The sequence below is a fragment of the Ambystoma mexicanum genome, chromosome 11 (assembly GCF_040938575.1).
Source record: "Ambystoma mexicanum isolate Mex_15411 chromosome 11, UKY_AmexF1_1, whole genome shotgun sequence".
NCBI lineage: Eukaryota > Metazoa > Chordata > Amphibia > Caudata > Ambystomatidae > Ambystoma > Ambystoma mexicanum.
Window position 1 is genome coordinate 812412673 of NC_090934.1, and position 26421 is coordinate 812439093.

Here is a 26421-nt window from a genome sequence, read left to right on the forward strand (position 1 = left end):
GTTCCACACGCGATTGGCCTAGGTACGTGTGTTTCGGGGTGCGCGGGAAGTTCCACACGCGATTGGCCTGGGTACGTGTGTTTCGGGGTGCGCGGGTATTTCCACACGCGATTGGCCTGGGTACGTGTTTCGGGGTGCGCGGGAAGTTCCACACGCGATTGGCCTAGGTACGTGTGTTTCGGGGTCCCGTGAACTTTCACACGCGATTGGTTGGGATCCACGTGTGTACTGTCATCACGTGCAATGAGGGATACTCCCTCGCACGTCACGTCACAGACGCGCTCACGCGCTGAGGGCCTTTGGTCCAATGAAAATGCGTATGCGTGCAGACGCGCTTACGCGCTAAGGGCCTTTCCTCGAATTACACGCTGACGTGCAGAATTTTCACGTGCCTAATCACTCCGTATCAAGCTGGCCACGCGTAAGCACACGGAAGACCACGCTCCTGCCCAGAAGGCCGAACTACTGCCCCCCAGAGCCCCGAGCACGCTCCCACCTGCCATCTGCTGCTGCCTGACTGCCTGCTGCCCACGTGCCCTGCCATTTGCTGCCTGCACATCAGCCAGGGGTGCTGTTGGTGTGACCACCCCTGCTGGAACCAAAGACTCCCGACTGGGATTCCATCGCTCCACAGCCCAGCCCCAGGACCCAGTTGCCCACCCACTCCTGCCTCTGGGGTTGTCATGTCGGGGCCAACTCCATCTGTGACCACTGACAACCCCCGGCCAGAGAGGCAGAGGGGCACCAGCTTCAGTGCCACCGAAGTTGGTGTCCTGGTGGAGCAAGTCCTGGGCCAGTATGATGCCCTCTTCGGAAGTTGCCGCGCCGACAAGGAAGGACGGACTCGGATCTGGACTGACATCGTGACTGCCATCAACGCGGAGGGGGTGGCAGTCCGCGACTTCCAACATGTCAAGAAGCGCTGGGAGGACTTCAGGTCCAGGACCCTGACCAAGGCCCGGCGCCTCTTGAAGGCAGCGGATGCCAAGGGGCGCCGGGGCCACTTGTCGGAAGAACAGATGAGGGTCCTGGAACACATATCCCCAGCGCTCCACGTCCAGGTCCTTGAGAGGCAGACCCGTCTGGAGTCGAGCGGTGAGTGTACATGCATCCTGATTGTGAGCAGTGCGTGTGGTGATTTTTCAGTAGTGTGCAGGTTGCACATCTGTTTGTATGGGGTCGAATATGGGTGCGGGTGTGTGGGTGCGGGTGTACAGGGCCGTGGGGCTGACACATGCGAGGGCTGTAATGTGTGAGACATGGATGGTGCCTGTGTGTGTGGGCTTGCATGCCAAATGCAGTTGTGTGGGCACACAAGTCTGTATGAATGTGTATGTGAGTAGACATGTCCGTGATGTCACGCATGTATGTTGTTTTCAGCTGATTGTATCAGCGCTGTGTACATGTGCATGTGTGTGTATTTGACAAGGGTGCAACAGTGATGCAACATGGATGCATGTGACAGCGGTATGTGGAAGCCTGATTGGCAGATGTGACATGGATGCCCGTCTGAACACTGCGACACTTAGCAGAGGTGTACACATGCATGCAAGTGTGGTGGTGTGTGTACATGTGTGGTGCACTTCCTGTGTTGCATGTGATGTCTGGCTCACCTTTGCCTGCTGATGCTGTTGTATGTGTATGGATGGTGTTGGCAGTTGCAACATGGCTGTGGTATGGCTCGTGTGTGCAAGTTGTAATGACATGTGTGTTGGGGATTGTGATGACATGTCAGAGGTTTGCCAATGCCACTCATGTACAACTGTCATGTGTGTATGTGTACATTGTACAGTGCCCTGATGCCTGTGTTTTGTTTCTCCCTGTCTGCAGCGTCAACTGATGAAGAGGGCGGAGAAGGTGCTGTGGAGCACAGCGGCGGGGATCCGACCGCCAGCCGGAGACGCAAGGCCCGGCTCCCCTCCCAGGTTGTCATCTCGTCGGGGAGTGAGGAGTCCGGTGCCGCGTCCCAGGCCGCAGCTGCCGGGGGGAGGTCCAAGAGGCGGAGGTTGCAGTTGGACTCCTCGGCAGCAGAAGGGGCAGCTGGGACCCCACAGGGCCCAACGGGGGAAGATGGCACAGAGTCATCCAGGTTGGTGGGGGGTTTGGTGGAGGAGGAGGCCGTGCAAGCACCGGAGACGGGGTCTGGGGGTGGGGATCCCACTGGTGCTAGTGGTGCAGTGCAGGACCAGGGACAGGAGGCAGCACAGGCCGCCGCGGAGGTGCCTGTGTGCAATCCTGTCTCTGATCCTGTCCCTGCATCATCTTGCACCAGCAGGGATGCCCATGTCCAGACCAGTTTTCAGGCAGGGGATGAGCTGACGTCAACTGGCCTTCCCCTGCCTGCGGACGTGGCTATCCAGGCCCGGGTTGAGCCTGTCCTGGCTGGAGTGGCGTTGCGTCAACGGGCCATGCGAGGCGACCTGCAGTCTTTTCATGAAGAGACTGCAGGTCATCTCGAATGGCTCGTTGACCACGTCAGCCTGCTGGGACAGGTCACCCAGGCCGGATTCCTCCGTCTGATGGGGCTTGCCACGACCCCCTCCTCAGCTGGACCCCCTACGCGCCAGTCGTCCTCTGTGCCATCTTCCCACCCATCAGTCACCTGGGTGCCCTGTGGAGCTGCCTCTGACGGTGCGGCCAGGCTGGTGGAGGAGGCATCCCTGCCACAGTCGGGAGTCGGACGTCCAGCAGGGGTGGCCACGTCAACGACTGCACCCCAGCCGGCGGAGGATGTGCAGGCAGCAGGAGGCAGTGCAGGGGCAGAGGCACAGCAGCAGCAGCTCCATGGTGGGAGCCATGAAGGCTCGGGGCCTTCGACATCGGAGGGGCAGGCATCGGCCGGAGGGCAGGAGGACCCAGGACAAAAAGTGTCTTCCGTGTGGCAGCGGTTGGGCCACGCCATAGATGCGGAGCGGCAGCGGGCGGAAGAGGCACGGCTCTCAATGGTCAGGGCGGAGAACTCCATGCAGAGGGCCCTGAGGCGGGTCGAGTGCCTCGAGGCAATCCGCAGGGCTTTGGAGGTGGACACGTCGACGGCCCTGCGGACCCTCAGGGCCATGGAGGTGGACCGCCTCCGGGACATAGAGGAGGAGTTCGATGATGCCCTGGCCCGGCACATCCAGAAGTGAGCCGTGGAACTAGCCCGCTGCCCTTGTACATAGTTGTGTAGGTAGTGTTAAGTTTCATTTTTGTTTTTATTTCATTTGGACCTTTTGGACATTGGCCACATTTTTGTATATAGTTTTTTTTATTAGTTAGTGTAGTTAGTTAGGTTTCCTTTATTTTGTTGGGATGATGGACCCTGGCTTCTTGCTTTGTACATAGTTGTGGACTTGGACAAATTTTTTTTTTTGAATTATCCATGGATCAATGGCTTATGTTTTTTTTTCACATTGGATTTTGTTTGGTGGACATTGACTTTGTAGTACATTACTTTGGATTTCTATATTCTTTGATTTTTTCTTTTTTTTGGACGGACATGCTTCTTTTCATTTTTTTCCATTCACATTTCAGTTTCTTCATTTTTGTTTCTATTCATCTTTCCTTTAATACATTATTTATTTGTTGCACTTCAATGTGTGGTGTCTCATTGTTTTCATGCATTTCATGTTATGTGTTTTGAGATTCACTGACACCCATTGGGTGTATGTGAGGGACATGTGTTTGTTTTGGAACTTGCCATTGGTGTTCTGTGATGTAATTGCAGAATATGAGTGGGTGGATGCAATACTCGGGTGGGTGTTTTGCATTTGGGGGCTGACCATAGAGACCAGGGATCTGGACTGTGATGACATGTTGGGTGGGGAACATGAGTTGGACATGGGTGGGGGCCTGCTGGCAGGTGCCCCACAGTGCTGGGGGGTGGGAGACATGAGTGGGGGCCTGGTGGAGGGTGCCCCTGGATGCTAGGGGGTGGGGGTGCTGGGAGACATGTGTGGGGGCCTGGTGGAGGGTGCCCCTGGATGCTGGGGGGGGTGGGGGTGGTGGGAGACATGAGTGGGTGCCAGGTGGAGGGTGCCCCTGGATGCTGGGGGGGTGGGGGTGGTGGGAGACATGGGTGGGGGCCTGCTGGCAGGTGCCCCACAGTGCTGGGGGGTGGGAGACATGAGTGGGGGCCTGGTGGAGGGTGCCCCTGGATGCTAGGGGGTGGGGGTGGTGGGAGACATGTGTGGGGGCCTGGTGGAGGGTGCCCCTGGATGCTAGGGGGTGGGGGTGCAGGGGGACATGAGTGGGGGCCTGTTTGAGGCTGCCCCTGCACTGCTGGGGGGTGGGGGTGGGGGGAGACATGAGTGGGGGCCTGGTGGAGGGTGCCCCTGGTGGCTGGGGGGTGGGGGTGGTGGGAGACATGAGTGGGGGCCTGGTGGAGGGTGCCCCTGGATGCTAGGGGGTGGGGGTGGTGGGAGACATGTGTGGGGGCCTGGTGGAGGGTGCCCCTGTATGCTGGGGGGGGTGGGGGTGGTGGGAGACATGAGTGGGGGCCTGGTGGAGGGTGCCCCTGGATGCTGGGGGGGTGGGGGTGGTGGGAGACATGAGTGGGGGCCTGGTGGAGGGTGCCCCTGCACTGCTGGGGAGTGGGGGTGGTGGGAGACATGAGTGGGGGCCTGGTGGAGGGTGCCCCTGGATGCTGGGGGGTGGGTGTGCTGGGAGACATGTGTGGGGGCCTGGTGGAGGGTGCCCCTGGATGCTGGGGGGGTGGGTGTGCTGGGAGACATGTGTGGGGGCCTGGTGGAGGGTGCCCCTGGATGCTGGGGGGGTGGGGGTGGTGGGAGACATGAGTGGGGGCCTGTTTGAGGCTGCCCCTGCACTGCTGGGGGGTGGGGGTGGGGGGAGACATGAGTGGGGGCCTGGTGGAGGGTGCCCCTGGATGCTGGGGGGTGGGGGTGGTGGGAGACATGGGTGGGGGCCTGCTGGCAGGTGCCCCACAGTGCTGGGGGGTGGGAGACATGAGTGGGGGCCTGGTGGAGGGTGCCCCTGGATGCTAGGGGGTGGGGGTGCAGGGGGACATGAGTGGGGGCCTGTTTGAGGCTGCCCCTGCACTGCTGGGGGGTGGGGGGTGGGGGGAGACATGAGTGGGGGCCTGGTGGAGGGTGCCCCTGGATGCTAGGGGGTGGGGGTGCAGGGGGACATGGGTGGGGGCCTGCTGGAGGCTGCCCCTGGTGGCTGGGGGTGCAGGGGGACATGCGTTGGTGGGCAGTAGTGCTAGTTGATATGTGGGTTGGCTGGTGGGCATGGCCATGGTGGATGGGGTGCCTGCAGGACATGTGCTGGGTAGGCCCCTGTGGTGTGAGCCACCTGCAGGGGCCGTGGAGGGTGTAGAGGGTACACTGTAGAGGGTGTGCTGCTCCCCGCGCACCCCCGAAATACACGTACCCCGCTCAATCGCGTGTGGAACTTCCCGCGCACCCCTGAAATCCACGTACCCGGCCAAATCGCGTGTGGAACTTCCCGCGCACCCCTGATATCCACGTACCAGGCCGAATCGCGTGTGGAACTTCCCGCGCACCCCCGAAATACACGTACCCCGCTCAATCGCGTGTGGAACTTCCCGCGCACCCCTGAAATCCACGTACCCGGCCAAATCGCGTGTGGAACTTCCCGCGCACCCCTGATATCCACGTACCAGGCCGAATCGCGTGTGGAACTTCCCGCGCACCCCCGAAATACACGTACCCCGCTCAATCGCGTGTGGAACTTCCCGCGCACCCCTGAAATCCACGTACCCGGCCAAATCGCGTGTGTCACTTCCCGCGCACCCCCGAAATACACGTACCCCGCTCAATCGCGTGTGGAACTTCCCGCGCACCCCTGAAATCCACGTACCCGGCCAAATCGCGTGTGTCACTTCCCGCGCACCCCCGAAATACACGTACCACGCTCAATCGCGTGTGGAACTTCCCGCGCACCCCTGAAATCCACGTACCCGGCCAAATCGCGTGTGGAACTTCCCGCGCACCCCCGAAATACACGTACCCCGCTCAATCGCGTGTGGAACTTCCCGCGCACCCCTGAAATCCACGTACCCGGCCAAATCGCGTGTGGAACTTCCCGCGCACCCTGATATCCACGTACCCGGCCAAATCGCGTGTGGAACTTCCCGCGCACCCCCGAAATACACGTACCCCGCTCAATCGCGTGTGGAACTTCCCGCGCACCCCTGATATCCACGTACCCGGCCAAATCGCGTGTGGAACTTCCCGCGCACCCCCGAAATACACGTACCCCGCTCAATCGCGTGTGGAACTTCCCGCGCACCCCTGAAATCCACGTACCCGGCCAAATCGCGTGTGGAACTTCCCGCGCACCCCTGATATCCACGTACCCGGCCAAATCGCGTGTGGAACTTCCCGCGCACCCCTGAAATCCACGTACCCGGCCAAATCGCGTGTGGAACTTCCCGCGCACCCCCGAAATACACGTACCCCGCTCAATCGCGTGTGGAACTTCCTGCGCACCCCTGAAATCCACGTACCCGGCCAAATCGCATGTGGAACTTCCCGCGCACCCCCGAAATACACGTACCCCGCTCAATCGCGTGTGGAACTTCCTGCGCACCCATGAAATCCACGTACCCGGCCAAATCGCGTGTGGAACTTCCCGCGCACCCCTGATATCCACGTACCCGGCCAAATCGCGTGTGGAACTTCCCGCGCACCCCCGAAATACACGTACCCGGCCAAATCGCGTGTGGAACTTCCCGCGCACCCCCGAAATCCACGTACCCGGCCAAATCGCGTGTGGAACTTCCCGCGCACCCCTGATATCCACGTACCCGGCCAAATCGCGTGTGGAACTTCCCGCACAACCCCGAAATACACGTACCCCGCTCAATCGCGTGTGTCACTTCCCGCGCACCCCCGGAATACACGTAGCCCGCTCATTCGCGTGTGTAACTTCCCGCGCACCCCCGGAATACACGTACCCCGCTCAATCGCGTATTTTACTTCCCGCGGCGCCACTTTTTTGATGCGCTGGGACTCTACCGCCTGCCTTCGTGTGGCGGACGTGTTTCAGCTTGTGCGCGGCTTTGGCTGTGCGTGGGTTTGCCCTATTCCATTCCATGAATACGTGTGGTTCGTGTGCGTGTGGGCGTTACCTCTGCTTCCGTGCAGTGCATCCCCAGTTACGCCCTTATTTTCGCGTGTTGTTCCCCATTCCGCGCGTTACGCCCCATGTCCCGCCCACTTTCTGCTGTGTGCGCTGAGGTTGTGCGCTTTCACTGTGCGCGTCGCGCACCGTCGCGCACGCCTTTCGCGATGTTGCAGTGACTTGTGCGCCATGCACGGGTTTGGCGCACATCGCGCGGTGAACACGCGCAGGGACTTCCATGAATCGCGCGCGTGCGCGTGCGCCTGTTTTTTTCCGCTTGCGCCTGCTTGCGCCTGCTTGCGCCTACTTGCGCGTAGATTTTCGGCGCACGTTTGTTCCATGAATCGGCCCCTAAAACAGTTGTTTGTTCTATAATATGAAAATTGTAGCGGTTCAGTTGGGTAATTTGTGTGTCCAAAAATAGGAATTTGTGGGCCATTCTGGCTTTAAATCGCTGTTTAAGACATGGAGATTTTTGGACAAAATGATACACAATCTCTATTTTTAGGCACAGAAATAGCTTGTATTAACTTTACAGTATGTTTGAGTAATAATACAAATATTATGGTGATATTCTACTTACTTTTTTTCTTAAATTAACAGGTAACTTCTTAGTTCTTCTTTGTTCTTCGAATTCGGCTGCTTCTTTTCAGGAGACTGGTCTTCACTGCAATTGTAAAAGCTTCAAATTAGTAACTTTGTTTGTATATAGCGCTGTTTTTAATTTAGATATTGATTTTTTTAATTGAAATCCTCAGTGCCTTCTTTAAAACCATTAAACTAATTTATTTACATAAGATACATTGCATCAGTTCAGTACATATGATATGTTCTTAACAAATTGTATTGAATGACTAACTGTAGCAAAAAAATATCTTTACTATGTCTTGTGAAATTTATAATATACCAGTGAATGCCACTATTTCTGTAACTAAGCTGTTCTAGGTAATAGCGCCTCAATGTCATGTCTAAAATAAAGTAATTAAGAAAATAAATAAATAAAAACAAAAAAATATGAAATTGTATATTTATTTTTTTAAAGATTTAAACATAGATTGTGCTTGCATGCAATTTTGTTTGAATATATGTAGTCTATATATTTCATTTAAAAAATGTTAGTTTAACATGATTTGAGTGTGTGTGTATAAAGAAAGTTAATAGTATAAAGGTTTATAAGTGATAGTTGATTTTAGGAAATTGAAAAAAATACAGTAAATTCATTTTACAGATTACACAAGCTAAAAGTCTGTTTGAAAATGTGGTCATCTACTGTACAGAAAATATGCATACCTGAAGTTTGTGTTCATGCATATGGATATGCATGGAGCTGCAAGTAGAAATCTTGGAGACTTGTACAGTATTTCTGGTAGATGGTGCTTGCCAATGATATGACACTTGTACTCAGAGAGATTCACAGTACATTTGCAGTGCTGATCTATGATGATGCAGTTAGATGTAGAGGTCTTGAATGTGATTGGTGCATGGTCATGTGACTTCTTAGCTACATCCAATGAGGGAATGGCAGAGAGAGTGAAGTGGAAATGGTAGAAGGGCTGTTCATGTTACGATAAGTCCGCGGACATGGCAGTAGTTCGCGGACACGGGAGTTACATCCGGGGATTTTTGGGTTCAGAAGTCATGCAAATGAGAATGAGTACTGGAAGGGATTGGTCAGGAAAGTATAGTGGGTGTGTTGTGCCAGAAGAGAGTTTCTCATATAATGTTTTTACAGAGAGAACAACAGATAGCTATGTCTGTGTATTTTAGGAAAAAGATTGTATGGATTTTGGGAGATTCATGGATATGTTGGTTGAAGGTGCATGCAGAAAGCTGTGGAGTAGCTGTAGATCTTGGATTCCCACATGTGGAAGTACACTGGCATGGAGTACGTGGAATGAAGTTGTTGGACTTGCTACCTCTCTGTGCTACTTTGGCGACAGAGCAACATCCAGATATAATTGTAATTCATTGTGGAGGGAACAGTTTAGGACATGTGACTGAAATTTTTTGGGAATTTGCTATGAAAGAAGGACTTGGGAAGGTTATGGACATGTTTCCTAATTCTCAAGTGATTTTTCACGGATTGCGCAGAGACAAATGTGGCTTCGTTCTTCTTCATTTGGTCCACAAATGGAAAAAGCAAGGCGCAATGTTAATAAAGCTGTTTGTGCCTTTCTAAACATTTTTGGCATGTCTTCTTTTCACAATGAAAATATTCTGTTTCGTAGTACAAACATTTTTCGCAAAAATGGAGTCCATCTTAGAAATGTACAAAATGTATTGCAACCTTTTTTGGAATTACAACATCCATTTTGAAGTAGGTGTTAAGCATTTATCATTTTTGACTTACAAACACCTCCCAAAGGCTCTTTTCAGAGCCACCACTTCCTCCCAGAGAAAATTGTAATGTTTGTGATAGGGTAGCAACCCAATTTTTTAAATGTTCGCGAACTGTCCACGGACTTCTAAAAAATACAAAGGGCCCTGCTTCATTTATTTTCACTTCTATTTTTTAACTGTGAAAGGCGGCTCTGAAAATAGCCTTATTTTTTTTTGATTTTTGATATTTTACATTTTTTTTGGTTTTTCATACACGACACACTAGGAGAGGAGGGGAAAGGAAGGTAAAGGGGGGACACCAACCACAGGGATAAGAAAGGGCGAGCTGAGAGAGGAAGATGTAGAGTGGGTTTTATTTGGGTAGTGAGCAGATCTTCTCGTGCTCTGAGACGATAGTCTCAAAAGCACTACGAAGTCGCCCCCCTCTAAAGAGTACTGTGTCACAGTACATACATACAACTGTGAGCCTCGAAAGGTAAGGGTCATCAGCATTCTGTACGGCCTGTGAGGCAGCTTGAGGAAGACGCTGTCCCACAGAGGTGGTCCTTGTGGTGACAGGATCAGAAACAGAGGATGAAGTAGAGGAAATCAACCTGCTACGTTCTTCGCAAGGTACAACCCTGCGAATAGCCCCAGATAGATATGACCTCAGGTGTCGCTTCATAGTAGTGGTCCCAAAGCTGTACTTACCGTGCTTCCCGCGACTGAGTATCATTTTGCACTCATTGCAGGTAACACGGTTCGCACGAGCCTTAGGAACATTCCCATGAATGGTAAATAACCACCACACCGAAGACTCACGCCTAGTGCGGGTAATAGGGATTTCTGGGTGATGTCCTGGGTGTTAGTCTTAGCAGTGCATGGTGGTGGCGCGAGTTATGGTTGCTTAGCTTACCATAACTGGCACATTTCAAGGGTTTTTCGGTTTTACTTGGAACCATAACGTCCCTTTGACAACGTTTTTTCACTGAATTTCATAGGTTTTTATCAGCGCAACTTAACCATAACGTCCCTTTAACAAAGTTTTTTTTTTTCCAGTGAATATATATATATATGTAGTTATGGTTAAGTTGCTGTTTCCATAGGAAGAGCACTTTTTGGGCGACTTATAACTTTCCTCCCCCTGGACGAATCCTCACCAAACTTGGCAAAAAAAGTATATGGGCCACTCTGAATTTTTTTTACAAAGTTTGGTGAGGATTCAACCGGGGGGGCAAAGTTATAGGGGGGGTCCCAAAACTTTTATTTTCCCATAGACTGATTGGGAAATTTTTTTTGCTCGCGCCTACAGCCCAAACCGCTGGACAGATTTTCACCAAATTTGGACCAGGAGCAGCGGCATGGTCCCAAAAGCGTGCTTTTGCAAATTTGGTGAAAATACGTCCAGTAGTTTTTTTTAAAAAATGACCAAAAAGTAGTTAAAAAAAAATTAGTGATATCTGTGTTCGGTCCGCGGACACACTTCCCTGTTCGCTCCGCGGACAGTGTCCTGATTGGCCAATCGGCTTGCGTGATGTCCGCGGACATGCGACATGTTCGCTGATTGGACGGTGTTAAGCGTGAAGCGCGTCAGATATTTGGTAGCGCCCGCCACCTTGGATTCGCGGACGTCCGCAGACAGTGCGGTGAAAGTTTGTTCTAAATGTGTATTAAGTAGAGTGTGTTGCTGTGTAGGAGTGTTTGGGGAGGATGGAAGGGTATGAGATAGGTTAAATGTTGTGCTTTTTTATGTGGTAGACGTTCTTTTTGTGTTCGATTTGTCTGTGGACATCACGGGTGTTCTGAAATGTTCTAAATAAACTGAACGGGGGGTGTTCTGAGGACTCAATATGTGTCCGTTTTGTTTGCAAGTAAGCTGAAACTGTTCTAAGAAAACTCGCGGTGTCCTGAAATGTTCGGAAATAAACAAAATGGGGGTGTTCTGGGGACGCTGTCCGTATTGTTCTCTGGCAAGTTGAATGTGTTCTAAGAACACTCGGGGAGTCGTGAAATATTGGCAAATAAACAAAATGGGGGTGTTCTGATGACGCTGTCCGTATTGTTTGTTGTCAAGTTGAAAGTGGTCTAAGAACTCTCGCGTTGTCCTGAAATGTTCGCAGGGGGTGTCCTGAAGACGCTGTCCGTATTGTTCGATGGCAAGTTGAAAGTGTTCTAAGAACACTCGTGGTGTCCTGAAATGTTCGCAAATAAACAAAATGGGGGTGTTCTCAGGACGCTGTCTGTATTGTTCGTTGTTAAGTTGAAAGTGTTCTAAGAACACACTTTGTCCTGAAGTGTTCTGAGAACTCTCGCAGTGTCCTGAAATGTTAGTAGGGGGTGTCCTGAAGAAGCTCTAAGGACACTTGGGGTGTCCTGAAATGTTCCCAAATAAACAAAATGGGGGTGTTCTGGGGACGCTGTCCGTATTGTTCTGTGGCAAGTTGAATGTGTTCTAAGAACACTCGGGCGTCCTGAAATGTTCGCAAATAAACAAAATGGGGGTGTTCTGTTGACGCTGTCCGTATTGTTCGTTGTCAAGTTGAAAGTGTTCTAAGAACTCTCGCAGTGTCCTGAAATGTTCGTAGGGGGTTTCCTGAAGACGCTCTAAGAACACTCGGGGTGTCCTGAAATGTTTGAAAATAAGCAAAATGGGGGTGTTCTGGGGACGCTGTCCTTATTGTTCTGTCGCAAGTTGAATGTGTTCTAAGAACACTCTGGGAGTCCTGAAATATTGGCAAATAAACAAAATGGGGGTGTTCTGATGACGCTGTCCGTATTGTTTGTTGTCAAGTTGAAAGTGTTCTAAGAACTCTCGCGTTGTCCTGAAATGTTCGCAGGGGGTGTCCTGAAGACGCTGCCCGTATTGTTCGATGGCAAGTTGAAAGTGTTCTAAGAACACTCGTGGTGTCCTGAAATGTTCGCAAATAAACAAAATGGGGGTGTTCTCAGGACGCTGTCTGTATTGTTCGTTGTTAAGTTGAAAGTGTTCTAAGAACACATGCGTTGTCCTGAAGTGTTCTGAGAACTCTCGCAGTGTCCTGAAATGTTAGTAGGGGGTGTCCTGAAGAAGCTCTAAGAACACTTGGGGTGTCCTGAAATGTTCCCAAATAAACAAAATGGGGGTGTTCTGGGGACGCTGTCCGTATTGTTCTGTGGCAAGTTGAATGTGTTCTAAGAACACTCGGGCGTCCTGAAATGTTCGCAAATAAACAAAATGGGGGTGTTCTGATGACGCTGTCCGTATTGTTCGTTGTCAAGTTGAAAGTGTTCTAAGAACTCTCGCAGTGTCCTGAAATGTTCGTAGGGGGTTTCCTGAAGACGCTCTAAGAACACTCGGGGTGTCTTGAAATGTTTGCAAATAAGCAAAATGGGGGTGTTCTGGGGACGTTGTCCTTATTGTTCTGTCGCAAGATGAATGTGTTCTAAGAACACTCAGGGTGTCCTGAAATGTTCGCAAATAAACAAAATGGGGGTGTTCTGATGACGCTGTCCGTATTGTTCGTTGTCAAGTTGAAAGTGTTCTAAGAACTCTCGCGTTGTCCTGAAATGTTCGTAGGGGGTGTCCTGAAGACCCTGTCCATATTGTTCGATGGCAAGTTGAAAGTGTTCTAAGAACACTCGGGATGTCCTGAAATGTTCGCAAATAAACAAAATGGGGGTGTTCTGAGGACACTGTCCGTATTGTTCGTTGTCAAGTTGAAAGTGTTCTAAGAACTCTCGCGTTGTCCTGAAATGTTCATACATAAACAAAATGGGGGTGTGTTCTAAGAACACACGCGTTGTCCTGAAGTGTTCTAAGAACTCTCGCGGTGTCCTGAAATGTTCATAGGGGGTGTCCTGAAGACGCTCTAAGAACCCTCACGGTGTCCTGAAATGTTCGCAAATAAACAAAATGGGGGTGTTCTGAGGACGCTGTCCGTATTGTTCGTTGTCAAGTTGAAAGTGTTCTAAGAACTCTTGTGTTGTCCTGAAGTGTTCTATGAACTCTCTAGGTGTCCTGAAATGTTCGTAGGGGGTGTCCTGAGGACGCTGTCCGTATTTTTCAATGGCAAGTTGAAAGTGTTCTAAGAACTGTCTCGGTGTCCTGAAATGTTCGTAAATAAACAAAATGGGGGTGTGTTCTAAGAACTCAATGTTCGTAGGGGTTGTCCTGAAGACGCTGTCTGTATTGTTCGATGGCAAGTTGAAAGTGTTCTAAGAACTGTTTTGGTGTCCTGAAATGTTCGCAAATAAACAAAATGGGGGTGTGTTCTGTAGGGTATTTTGTGGAGATTTGGGGCCTGATGGTATTTTATTACCGCCGAAAAATAACTTAGCAATAATCACTCCTTGTATTCAGATTGGGCCATGTGCAACAATAATACAGTGGACATGCATTATTTCAGCACCCAGACATGCATATTTGGTATGCGTGGTTGGTATGCGTGGTTGGTGGTATTTTGGTGAGCATAATTCCCTTGTTTTATTTGTGGCCCCAATGTCCAGAATCCCTTATCTTTGCTTAGATTTTTCGTGTAATCACTAGAGAGACCTCAGACCTACATTTCAGGAATACCACATTTTCAGTGTTAGTGTTAGTGTGCCACCATGGGCGATCTCACTGACTTATTTACGACAGAGAGCTATAGGTGGTAATTTTGTGGTAATTTCCACTACCTTATATACGGTAGGGAACTATGTTCAGAGAGTCCCTCTTCCCATTGGCTCATGTACCTCCAACGAGCTATGCTACAAACAATCACTCTCAACTGTCCATACTGAATATGATCATGCACACATCTGTCTTAAAATGACAATTGCATTGTTTAAAAATCTCCCCTCATCATCAGCACTGTATTGGTAAATATAAGACACACCACCCGTCTGCTTTCAAATATTTTTCTGTATTATAAAAGTTGCATTTAAACATGATCTCACTCTTTACAGAAATAAATAAAATAGCACAGTAACAGCATTGTCTGTGATACACTGAAAAAAGAGTGGCGGAGAACAGAACCCAATTTGCAACATTAACATTTGATTAAGGCACCAGAATCTCCTTTCCTACTCTGACTGAATATTCTCGTACACACTCAGCTCCCACACTTATGTAATTACCTTATCTGTTCAGCCGAGTTTTCTTCAGCTGTTCTCTTTCTGAATGTGGCTCCCTTGAAGATTAACCCCAGTGAAAAGGAGCGCCTTTCCTTCTCAAACCGGGGTCATTGCCTGGAATTCTCAGCTTTTGCAGATAGGAATGCTCCAGCCAGGAAAAAGTTCCTTCTCCCAGCTCTGCCAAATCTTGACTGTCCTTCTCTCTCCTCAAACTCCCCCCAGCAAAACTCTGATCACTCCCTCTAGCATGATACTTGCTATGACGCTGTTCCAATCAGAATCAATCATGCCATCTCCTCCTTCTCTACACAATGGCTCATTTTTATAGTAATACTTTGTAACCAACTGATTTCCTGTTCTTTCGAGCCCTTTTGCTTCCTGTAGTTATGTGGACAGGGCAGTAGAGAAAACAAAAAAAAAATGAATGTGCGTTTAAAAGTTCACTTTCAGAATAGGCCTAATTCTGCAGTGGAGACACATTTTTATTAGTGGATTATGTTAACTTCAGTTTCATTAGTCAGGTTAGTTATGAGTAATGTTAGTTATTAATTTTCAAATGTGTCTCTTGCACCATAGGCATTTCAGGTGAAAAATAGTGTGCATTTTTGAATGTGCACGTGTGCTTTTAACTGTAAAAATAGATTTGCATCTTATATGTTAAAATCGTTTTTGACTGAATAGCCTGTCTTTCCTTGTTAATCTGGTAACACATATAGCAATGCACCATAGGCATTTGGTGCTGCATCAAAAAAAAAAAATTGCTACCTGTGCAGTAGTGCTGTACTCTGTGCTGGTTGCTACCTGTGCAGTAGTGCTGTACTCTGTGCTGTAACACGCCAAATATCCTTACAGTTCTAAGAACACACGCGTTGTCCTGAAATGTTCGTAGGGGGTGTGCTGAGGACGCTGTCCGTATTGTTCGTTGTCGAGTTGAAAGTATTTAAGAACTCTTGTGGTGTCCTGAAATGTTCGCAGGGGGTGTTCTGAGGACGCTGTCCATATTGTTCATTGTCAAGTTGAAAGTGTTCTAAGAACTCTCGCAGTATCCTGAAATGTTCGTAGGGGGTTTCCTGAAGACGCTCTAAAAACACTCGGGGTGTCCTGAAATGTTTGCAAATAAACAAAATGGGGGTGTTCTGGGGACGCTGTCCGTATTGTTCTGTGGCAAGTTGAATGTGTTCTAAGAACACTCGGGGGGTCCTGAAATGTTCCCAAATAAACAAAATGGGGGTGTTCTGATGACGCTGTCCGTATTGTTCATTGTCAATTTGAAAGTGTTCTAAGAACTCTCGCGTTGTCCTGAAATGTTCGTAGCGGGTGTCCTGAAGACGCTGTCCGTATTGTTCGATGGCAGGTTGAAAGTGTTCTAAGAACTGTCTCGGTGTCCTGAAAGGTTCGCAGGGCGTGTCCTGAAGACGCTGTCCATATTGTTCGATGGCAAGTTGAAAGTGTTCTAAGAACACTCGGGGTGTCCTCAAATGTTCGCAAATAAACAAAATGATGGTGTTCTGAGGACGCTGTCCGTATTGTTCGTTGTCAAGTTGAAAGTGTTCTAACAACTCTCGCGTTGTCCTGAAATGTTCATACATAAACAAAATGGGGGTGTGTTCTAAGAACACACGCGTTGTCCTGAAGTGTTCTAAGAACTCTCGCGGTGTCCTGAAATGTTCGTAGGGGGTGTCCTGAAGACGCTCTAAGAACACTCACGGTGTCCTGAAATGTTCGCAAATAAACAAAATGGGGGTGTTCTGAGGACGCTGTCCATATTGTTCGTTGTCAAGTTGAAAGTGTTCTAAGAACTCTCGGTTGTCCTGAAATGTTCGCACATAAACAAAATGGGTGTGTGTTCTAAGAACACACGCGTTGTCCTGAAGTGTTCTATGAACTCTCGCGGTGTCCCGAAATGTTCGTAGGGGGTGTCCTGAGGACGCTGTCCGTATTTTTCAATGGCAAGTTGAAAGTGTTCTAAGAACTGTCTCGGTGTCCTGAAATGTTCGTAAATAAACAAAATGGGGGTGTGTTCTAAGAACACACGCGTTGTCCTGAAATGTTCGTAGGGGGTGTCCTGAGGACGCTGTCCGTATTGTTCGTTGTCGAGTTGAAAGTGTTTAAGAACTCTCGTGGTGTCCTGAAATGTTCGCAGGGGGTGTTCTGAGGACGCTGTCCGTATTGTTCGTTGTCAAGTTGAAAGTGCTCTAAGAACTCTCGCGTTGTACTGAAATTTTCGCACATAAACAAAATTGGGGTGTGTTCTAAGAACACATGCGTTGTCCTGAAATGTTCGTAGGGGGTGTCCTGAGGATGCTGTCCATATTGTTTGTTGTCGAGTTGAAAGTGTTCTAAGAACTTTTGCGTTGTCCTGAAATGTTCGAAGGGGGTGTTCTGAAGACGCCGTCCGTATTGTTCGCTGGCAAATTGAAAGTGTTCTAAGAACACTGGTAAGGTCCGCGGACATTAAAAGTTTCCATAGGCCATAGTTGAAATGTTTTACTCTATGGGTGTGGTATGCTGCAGTGGTTGTGGCCAGGGTATAGAGTGTTGGGTGCATGGCCATTTGGTCATGCACCCAACACTCTATGCCCTGGCCACAACCACTGCAGCATATCACATGTATAGTTGCTTATAACTTTGGGTCAAAAACAAATGTATAAGGAACAAAGTTGTAAGATACTATGGGTATGATATGCTGTGATGGTTGTGGCCAGGGCATAGAGTGTATAATATACTTACTGTTTGGTTTAGTAACTGGAGTACATGTATTTCTTGTTAATTTCTGTGATAAAATAAAATAACATGTTAGTATTAGTATTTTGTAATGACATTTTACATTGTATAATCAACATTTCTTTTTTGGACCCTCATATTTAGTAGATTACAATTTGCTCAGTTTCTGTGTTTGTTGCTAAAATCATTGGGTCTGTGGGAGAAAAGAAAATCCATGTTGGATTAAAAAAAAAAAAAATTCTGTTATGCTACAGTTTATTTGTTTGTTTTCAGTGTTCATTTGTTGTTTTTGGCTAATGCTTTATACATTGGGTTGTTGCATTTTTTTTGGAGCAGTAACATATTATTTATTTGTTTGGATAATATGAAATTTTGGAGCAGTTAGATACCAGTAGCCATATTCTAACTGTCTATATTTTGATATATTTTAGTGGTATTGATTTATCTGTTTGGATATTGTTAAATTTGGGCCAGTTAGATACCAATTGGCGTATTCCAACTGTCTATTTTTTTATATATTTTAGTGGTATTGATTTATCTGTTTGGATATAGTTAAATTTTGGGACAGTTTGATACCAATTGGCGTATTCTAATTGTCTATTTTTTGCTCTAATTTAGTGGTATTCATTTATGTGATTAATTGTTGTAGATTCTTTGGGCAGTTAGATAGATTTTGGAATATTCTAACAGTTTATATTTTTTACTACAAGTTTACTTGAGGTTTAAGTACAGTTTAGTTATCAAATTTTGGTTTCAAGAACATTAAATAAGCGTTTGTAAGATGTGCTGGTAATCTCTGCTTTAGAGTAATGGTACTATCATTACATTGAAACCATCCACATTTCTTTTTTATATATGCAGTGTAGTGCCCTGAATTGGTTGTGGCTCCTGCGTGGTAGATTATACCTATTGTTTTGAAGGTTTTCTTACCAAGTGATATTTGACCATGTGTGAATCCAGTCAGCTTGCAGTTGTTTTTGGTACCATCTGCATTGTAACGTAGAAACATTAGTATTACGTATTTACTATGTGTTTGTATTACTAACGTGGAGCGATTATCTGAATTGCAGGTAGAACATAATCTACCATGGTTTGCATTTTGTACAAGTCGCTGAAATGGAATGGATTCACAATTAGGTATTGATATATATATACAAAGCGTTCATTGGGGATTTCTTCTTGTGTCACATTGTTGCAGAGAGTGCATGTATGTTTCCACATATATGAAATCTGGAAGATTTCATTTATAGGTATGTTTTTGTTTTCCAGTACTTGTAGTAAGTACATTAGAAATTCTTGTGGATCTTCCTGTGAGTTTATAGTGAATTTCACCGTTCCAGCACAGTAGTCCAATTGTTGTCTTATTCCATAAACACTATACGTGTTGTCAGGATTGTTTGCTGCATTTCTGTGAAGTACTAACATTTGCAAACACAATGGGTCTGTACTGTGTAAGTAAATGTTCTCAACAATTGGTGGTAATTGAAATAGAATATTCATTGCTACATTTGCGTAGCAACTTACACCAACTATATTTGAGAGTTTAAATGGACCAGGTAGTTCTGTATCTGACTGCTTTTTTTGGAGTTTGTCTTCCTTCTTTGAAGAAGTACCTGGTTTACTTTCCCTAATTGATTCTTTTTTGCTTGTGGTACTTGATGAAGTATTACTTTCTTTTATTCTCTTTAGAGGATTTGCAGTGACATCCTCTTGCTTTTCTGTTTGATTTATTTTTATTTTATAATGTTTTACTTTTTGTGGAACAGAATATGTGTTTAGATGGGTAGTGTATAGTGAGCGAAGTCTATTGTATTCTAAAATGCAAGGAATATCAGCGTTTATTTTACTTGCATCAAAGTTGATTAGAAATAGACCGTCAAGTGTACGTAAGCGTGATAGTGCTACGTAGCTCATGCCTTCTTTAAAGACTGTGTTACCAATATCTATCATTGCTTTGTCTAGGGTAAGACCTTGTGATTTATGAATCGTGACTGCGTATGCAAGAGTTAAAGAAAATTGTTCTCTGCGTACATACATGTCTTTGAAGAGAAGGAATCGAGCTGTTGAGCGTCCTATCCTTTTAGCTTCTGAAAGTTTGTCAAAGAGTATATTTACAAACTGAATTTTGTTGTCATGTGGGTATGTTTGAAAGCCAACAACTGTACCTAGTGCTCCATTAACTAGTCCTTGGTCCACGTCAAGGTTACGTTTAAGCGTTACTTTGCAATTTAAGGATAATTTAAATATCTATTCTAAGCCTGCTGTGTTTGAGATTGATTTTTCTAAACTATTTAGTCTTGTTGTGGTTTGGTCACACATAGGTAGTGTCATACCATGTACATCTAGGTTGTCTGTGGCGCCAATTTCCATTATTGGTTGTATTTCTTTACTTAACATTATTTCATTTAATTTGAAATGGCTTGCAAGAGTTGGCATTAAGGCCATACAATTGACATTTTTGTGGGCTAATTGTTCCATAACATCTGTAGCACATGCATTATCGCCATAAAGTGCATTAATTTGCAGGGTTTTCAATATTGTTTCTGCTTCTTTAGAGAGTATACCAACTCTGATACTTTTTAAGATGTTGGCATAAGTGAGATCTGCAGATTGCCGGATGTTTTCTGTTAATTCTCTGTATTGGAAATGTTGCCAAAGGTTGACATTTCCAATGCTGCCAACAGTTTTACGGCAGAGTTTGTGTCCTAATGTTTTAAAAATAGGCTTTTACTAGTGTCAATTGAAGAAGATCTCCGAAAACAATAATGTGTTTTCCTGCAAAGAGCTCTCATAGTTTGTTATCAGTACTTCTTGTAATCTGAGGTGAATCAAAGCCAACATTAGGTTGGAGACCATGCTCACTTCATCTATTAGTAGCATTTCCATTTGGTTTAATACTCCGCGTAGTTCCATTGCAGCTTCTGCAGAAAGTTTGTAATAGTCTAATTTGTTCTGGTGTTCTACTGGCAATAGTAGTAATCGGTGTAAAGTGACACCACCTATGTTGTAGGCAGCTAAACCTGTGGGGGCAATGACAATAGCTGACAGTTTGTTGCTTGTCAATTGTTGAAAGAATTTACTGATGATTTTGATTAGGAATGTTTTGCCAGAGCCAGCTTCACCACTGACGTACAGTAGTATAGGTTTATAATTATGGCAGGAACATTCTTTATTTTCATGTTGTACACCATGTGCAATTTGTTTTATTACTTCTTCAAAAATGCTACGTTGTTCATTGATTAGTTTTGATTGTATTATGGTTAAGTCTTCTTTATCTTTATACTCACACATGGTGTTTTCTACTTCTATCATAGCTAATTCTGCCTCATTTATTATTAGTGGTTCTCCCAGTGGTCCTTGGCTTCCTGTTACAGAAGGTTGACTACTGTCAGGAGTGTCTTTATCTAGTTGGGCCTGGAGTTCTTCTTCGTGTTGCTGTTCAGTGTCCAACATTGTTTCGTAATGTGTAAAGTTTACATCAGTTATAGTGCTTTCATTTCCTTTGAAAGCATCTTCATATGAGTCATAGTTTTCTAGTATTTCTTCTTCTTTTCTCCAAGGTTTAAAGAGTTGTAGCAGGGACATGTAATATATTTCTTTATGTTGAGGAGTCTTCAATGACAATTTGATATGATTAATAAAATTTGGTTTAGTGAGTTTAACTAAGCTGCCTTCACAGTTTGCACTCTGTATTTACCTTTTTTCATCAGGTTTTATATTATTTTTGTATGTGTAGTTTTGGGCAATGTGCTATAGACACATGGTTTCCAAAGTATTACTTCTGTTTGGATAGTATGTGTCCAATAAATTGTTTTTTTAAATGTTTTGGCAGTTGGGATCATGTTTGGCTATTGCTTCTATATCTTCGTATGTTTTTAGAACTCTTTTTCTAGATTTAGCTGGACCAAGACTTAGCCATACTATATTTTCAGATTTACCATACAATGCAGTACCAGTTAAACGATCAGCTGCTTCATATGATCCACATTTTCTATGGGAGAGCATTTTTATGCCCAAGCTGTAAAATTTCTGAGACACTGTTTTACCTGATGACAGGTCATTCCAGAGGTCTTGGAGCTCTGTCTTTTCTGCTTTGGTTAAGTATGCTGTGACATATCATGCAACTGCAGTAGAATTGTCTGCAATGTACTGCACATCTATGTTTGCATTCCATAAGTGGGCAATAATTGCATTATAATCATTGATATATTTTTTTTCTTCTTTTCTTTTTATGTAATATGTATTTTTAGGTGACTTACCTTTAACACTATGGGCCTCATCACGACTTGGGCGGTAACGCCGGCGGTATAGCCGTCGGTTGTATTAACCCTACCGCCGAACTCCGCCGGCGCTAATAGCGCCGGATCACGAGTTTGGTGGTAATGTTAATCCCCATTCCCCATTGAGCCCATTCGGGAATGCCCCATTCCTCATTGGACTCAATTGGGAAATTTCACGCTAATACCGATGGCGGATTTACCGCCAGCGGTAATAGCACACATTTTGGGCAGATTTTGCCCCAGCCAAGAGCTGGGGCGAAATCCGCCGAAGTCCTGATTTGGCGGACCCTTAAATCCGGCGGTAATAGCGCAACCACCGGATTTAAGGGTTACCGCCAAAGTCGTGATGAGGCCCTATGTCTAACTGAGGACATGAGGTTGTTCACTTGACCTGTATTTGTAACTGGTCTAGGGAAACCAAATCGGCATTTGGTGTAGTCTTTCCCTTTGTTTTTGTATTTGCGACGACAATATTTGCCACATTTATGTCTTTGAAATTGTAAAATTTGTGCATGAAGATCACTATTTGTGGATTCTGATGGAATTTCACAAGTTACATATTTTTAAATAAGCTGTAAAACAGTGGCATCACTTTGGTAACTGTCTTGACCAAATTTAGGAGCATCTTTAATCCATAAAAGCATGTGGATATGTGGTGCTCCTCTGGCTTGGTATTCTTTTCTCCAAAAGAAGTGTTGCACTTCTCCAAGGGGAGGAACAGTTTTATTACAAATAAAATGTAGCATAGCAATGAAGCGATGGTGAAAATATCTTGAAACATTAACAGGATCCAAAGAACAAAGTTCTCCTGGTGTTAGTATATCTATGTTTGTTTTGTTTTTATTTGATATGCGTAGGAAATCATGTAAATCTTCCCATGCATATTCTGCACAACTTAATGTAACAAACCAAGTGGGTGGGCCAAGTTTTCTGATCATACAACGTACATCTCTGTGATGTTGAAACCAGTACTCTTTAGTACCACGCATATTTGCTAATAGATTTGTAATATTTAATTGTAAAACCTCATCCTTTTGTTGCACTGTTTGTAATAATTGTGTAGCTGTCATATTTTGAAAGTGGGATCATGATTTTAATATGTGTGCAACTCCGTAACATAAAGTTGCTAGTTTACCTTCAAAGAGTAGGTGGAATATGTATTCCACATTTTGTCTAAATCTGGGATCTTCAGAATACATCCGTAATGAGCGGTATTCTGAAGCTGATATTTGAATAGGTCTATCATCATACCTTCCTCCTTTGCCAGTAGGAAAGAGTAGAGGAAAAGCACGTGCTTCTATACTTTTTTCCCATATGCTGATTGGTGATCCTTTTGTTTGACACATTTGGTATGTTTCCAGTGCATCTTCTATGGTGTCATTAGAGTGCAAAGGATGAATTGTATAATGGTCTAAAGTATTTGATATTGTAGCAGGATCTAGTAGCTCAAAGTGACCAGTTTCTTGTGTTTCTTGAATTATTTCAGTTGTATCTTTCAAGTTTTCTTCATTATTAATTTCTTTGTAATCATTATTCTCTTTAAGATATTGTAAGGCTTGTCTAACTTTATGTAAACCTACCAGCTGTTGCCATATTTTTTTGTCTTTTGTAGGCCCTCCATTCACTAAGATAATTAAAAATTGCTGCATTGGACGTTGCACTCCTAGAGTATGCACATTTTCTTTTAGATGTAATGGTAAATAAAGTACTTTTCCACGAATGCCTTTTACCAATTAAGAGGGAGGTAATTTTACTGTTTTTGGTTGAAGGCGTATTATTGCTTGAAATGGGTGTACTGTTTGAATTATGATGCTCTCATATACATTAAGTTGTTGTAGGGGTTTTGGTAGTGGGTATAATTCCAAATTATTTGTGATAGCACGTGAAGGAATTTGGTTGTTTTCAAGTTTTGTAGTGCAGTAACTGCAAAGTATTAAGGGGTCACTTATTTCGTATTTGTTTTCTGCTACAAGGTAGAGAGCTAATTCAAACCATTTAGAATCTTCATTGTCTTCTATTTTATATGATAGGTCTGCAGTTTTCGTGTTACGTTTATAAAAAGTTCTGCAGCAACATACACATACATGGTTTGGTACTTCAGCTGATGCACTTTTACATTTTAGTATTTCTTTTTTGTATGCGTTTAGCAAAAGGTTGCCATGTGTAGAATTGTTGCTAATTTGGTTTAAAGCTATTTAATTCTGTAAATGGCTTCCACTTCCAAGATATTTTTTCTGGATATAGTCAATTTCTTGAAGTAGGTCTTTTGCTGTACCATGTAGAAGAATGTTATTTAAATTTGCTAGTGCTAAAGCAGGACTTTTAGCATAGTACAGTTTATAGACTAGATTTCTTATAGTTGAATGATATGTTGATATTCTTTTGATATCAAGGAAGGTGGTTTTACAAGTAGGTCCTGTAATGCAGGCCAATGAATGTCCTTGTAGTCATGTGTATTTGCGCACTGGACAGGTATCCATATTTTGCAGTAGTTTAATTTTGATTTTGTCTTTGCTTTTTACATACTGATTGAGGAATTGGCATAAAGACTTGAAAAAATGTTTAGGAATGTTACATATTGACATGCATGGCCATTTGTACACTAGACGTTCTGATTCAGTTGAATGGAGGGGTAATTCTAAGTTTTCAGGGCATATTTTTGTAAGGAGTACTTCGTGTTCCATTATGGTATTATTAACTTTTTCATAACCTCGACCACTGCTATGTATGGCAATTGTATTTGTTTGTTTTTGTTTGTACGCTTCTTCATTAAAGTATGGTTCTGTGCTCGTAGTGTGACTCCCTTCACCTCCGCAGATACTTAAGACGTTCTTTCTGTTGACATTTCGTTTATTGAGAAGTATTTTTTGTAATTTAGTTATTAGTTTTGTTAGTGGTTTCATTTTGTTTAACACTAAAATAAATAACTTTCTTTTGAGAAGAATTGCACTATCTATCAACGCTTCTAAAATGAATTTCCTACGTTACTCTACAACAGAAAAAAACTCAGAGGATCGTCCTTCTCTCACCAGGCACCCAAAACCTGGAATGACCTACCTAAGAATATACAGAATACAACAATCCACCTAGCATTCACGAAACTCCTCAAATCATGGCTCTTCAAGGCATAACCACAACGGAGATGCACTAGAATGCCGAGACATCAAACAATGATGGAAATAACTCCAACCTCGACCACTCTCAAATTGGACAAACACTCAAACCAAAGAAGTGACCACTCTACAGAGCATAAGACATCATGGAAAATAGCCACAAAGGAAGGCTGCAGAGACTGACCACATACCTAGACCCACACGAAAGCCCAATTGACTCCCCCACTGGTATGTACCGGACGAACATATCCAGACCGACAGACGCATCTAGATAGATGTTGGCCTGCGTTGCATCTGGATAGGATCGATTGAAGCATAACATGCCCGCACTTAGAAGAAACATGAATGCTAACATGTGCCACACCTAGAGTTGTGAATGGCGGCCTGTGTGGCGCTTGGATGGAGTTGTGAATGTCAGCATGCCCACAACTGGATGGCTCTCTGGACACTGGCCTGCGCCGCATTTGGGTGGGAGTGTGAGTGTTGGCATGACCACGCCTGGATGGAGTCCTGGGCATTGGCCTGCGCTCAGATGGAGTTGTGAATGTTAGCATGCGCACAACTGGACGGGTCTCTGAACGCTGGCCTGCGCCACATCTGGGTGGGAGTGTGAGTGCTGGCATGACCACGCCGGGATGGAGTCCTGGCATTGGCCTGCACTGTGTCTGGATGGGAATGTGGAGGCCGACAGGTGCCGCACTCGGACAGAGCTGTGAATGTTAGCATGGTAAAGGTCAGGTAACCCACTAACCAATATAAGCTCAAACTCTGCATACTTATCTCACTCAAAAAACTCACACAACCATCTCTCGCACAAAAAGCCGCACGCACTTCACAACACTGCGACAACACATAAGCCGGAACAACAGCACACGCGGACTGACTCCGATCCGATACCCGCACCAAAGCTCAGCACCCGGTGTATACCGAGTTGATGCTGCCAACAGAACACCACTCCTCTCACTATCCTACTCCCTTCTTCACCTTACTAACCCATCCCACCTTTATCGTTTACAGATCCGCCTGAGCGCCTGGGGACCAATTCCATTGGTGACGGTGCGCGGTATAAATACCTTTAACATTTAACATTTAACGATCGGTTTTAAGCATTGAACCTGATTTCTCTCCTGTTTTTATAAGATTTTGAAGGACTTTGTGACAGAACATTTTGGCTAAAATACTTTTCTTGGTATGCTTACTTTGCACTATATTAAAATTTAAAGAAGTAGTTTTATCTGTAGTGATAGCTGATTTTCTGTTAATTGTTTTTTGGTTTGTTTTACATTTTGATAGGGAAGGCAAAGTTTTTGTACTTGAAACTTCTTGTGTTTCACTAAATGACTGTATTAGCTGTTTTGTTTGAACTTTTTTTACAAATTCTGCTAGAGATGGATGCTTATGTTGGACACTTTTATTTTCATTTGCTCTACTTCTGCATTGCTTTCTACGGACTTGACTTTTGGTAGGCATTCTTTAGGGTCTGTTGAAAAAAATAAAGAAGGTATGGGTTGGGGTGTTCTGCATGCATGTGGGGTGTGTGCATGAGTGTTTGAGTAAGATGATGTATGTAATGGTGTATTGGGAACTACCACTAGTAGGGATGTGTATTCTTCAATTAATATGTTACTAAACTCAGGTTCAGATGACAGAAAAAAATAAGCTAGTGGTGTGGAGAAGTACAAATAGTAAATCTAATGTATACAATAAAAACAGTTGTTTGTTCTACAATATGAAAATTCTAGCGGTTGAGTTGGGTAATTTGTGTGTCCAAAAGTAGGAATTTGTGCGCCATTCTGGCTGTAAAT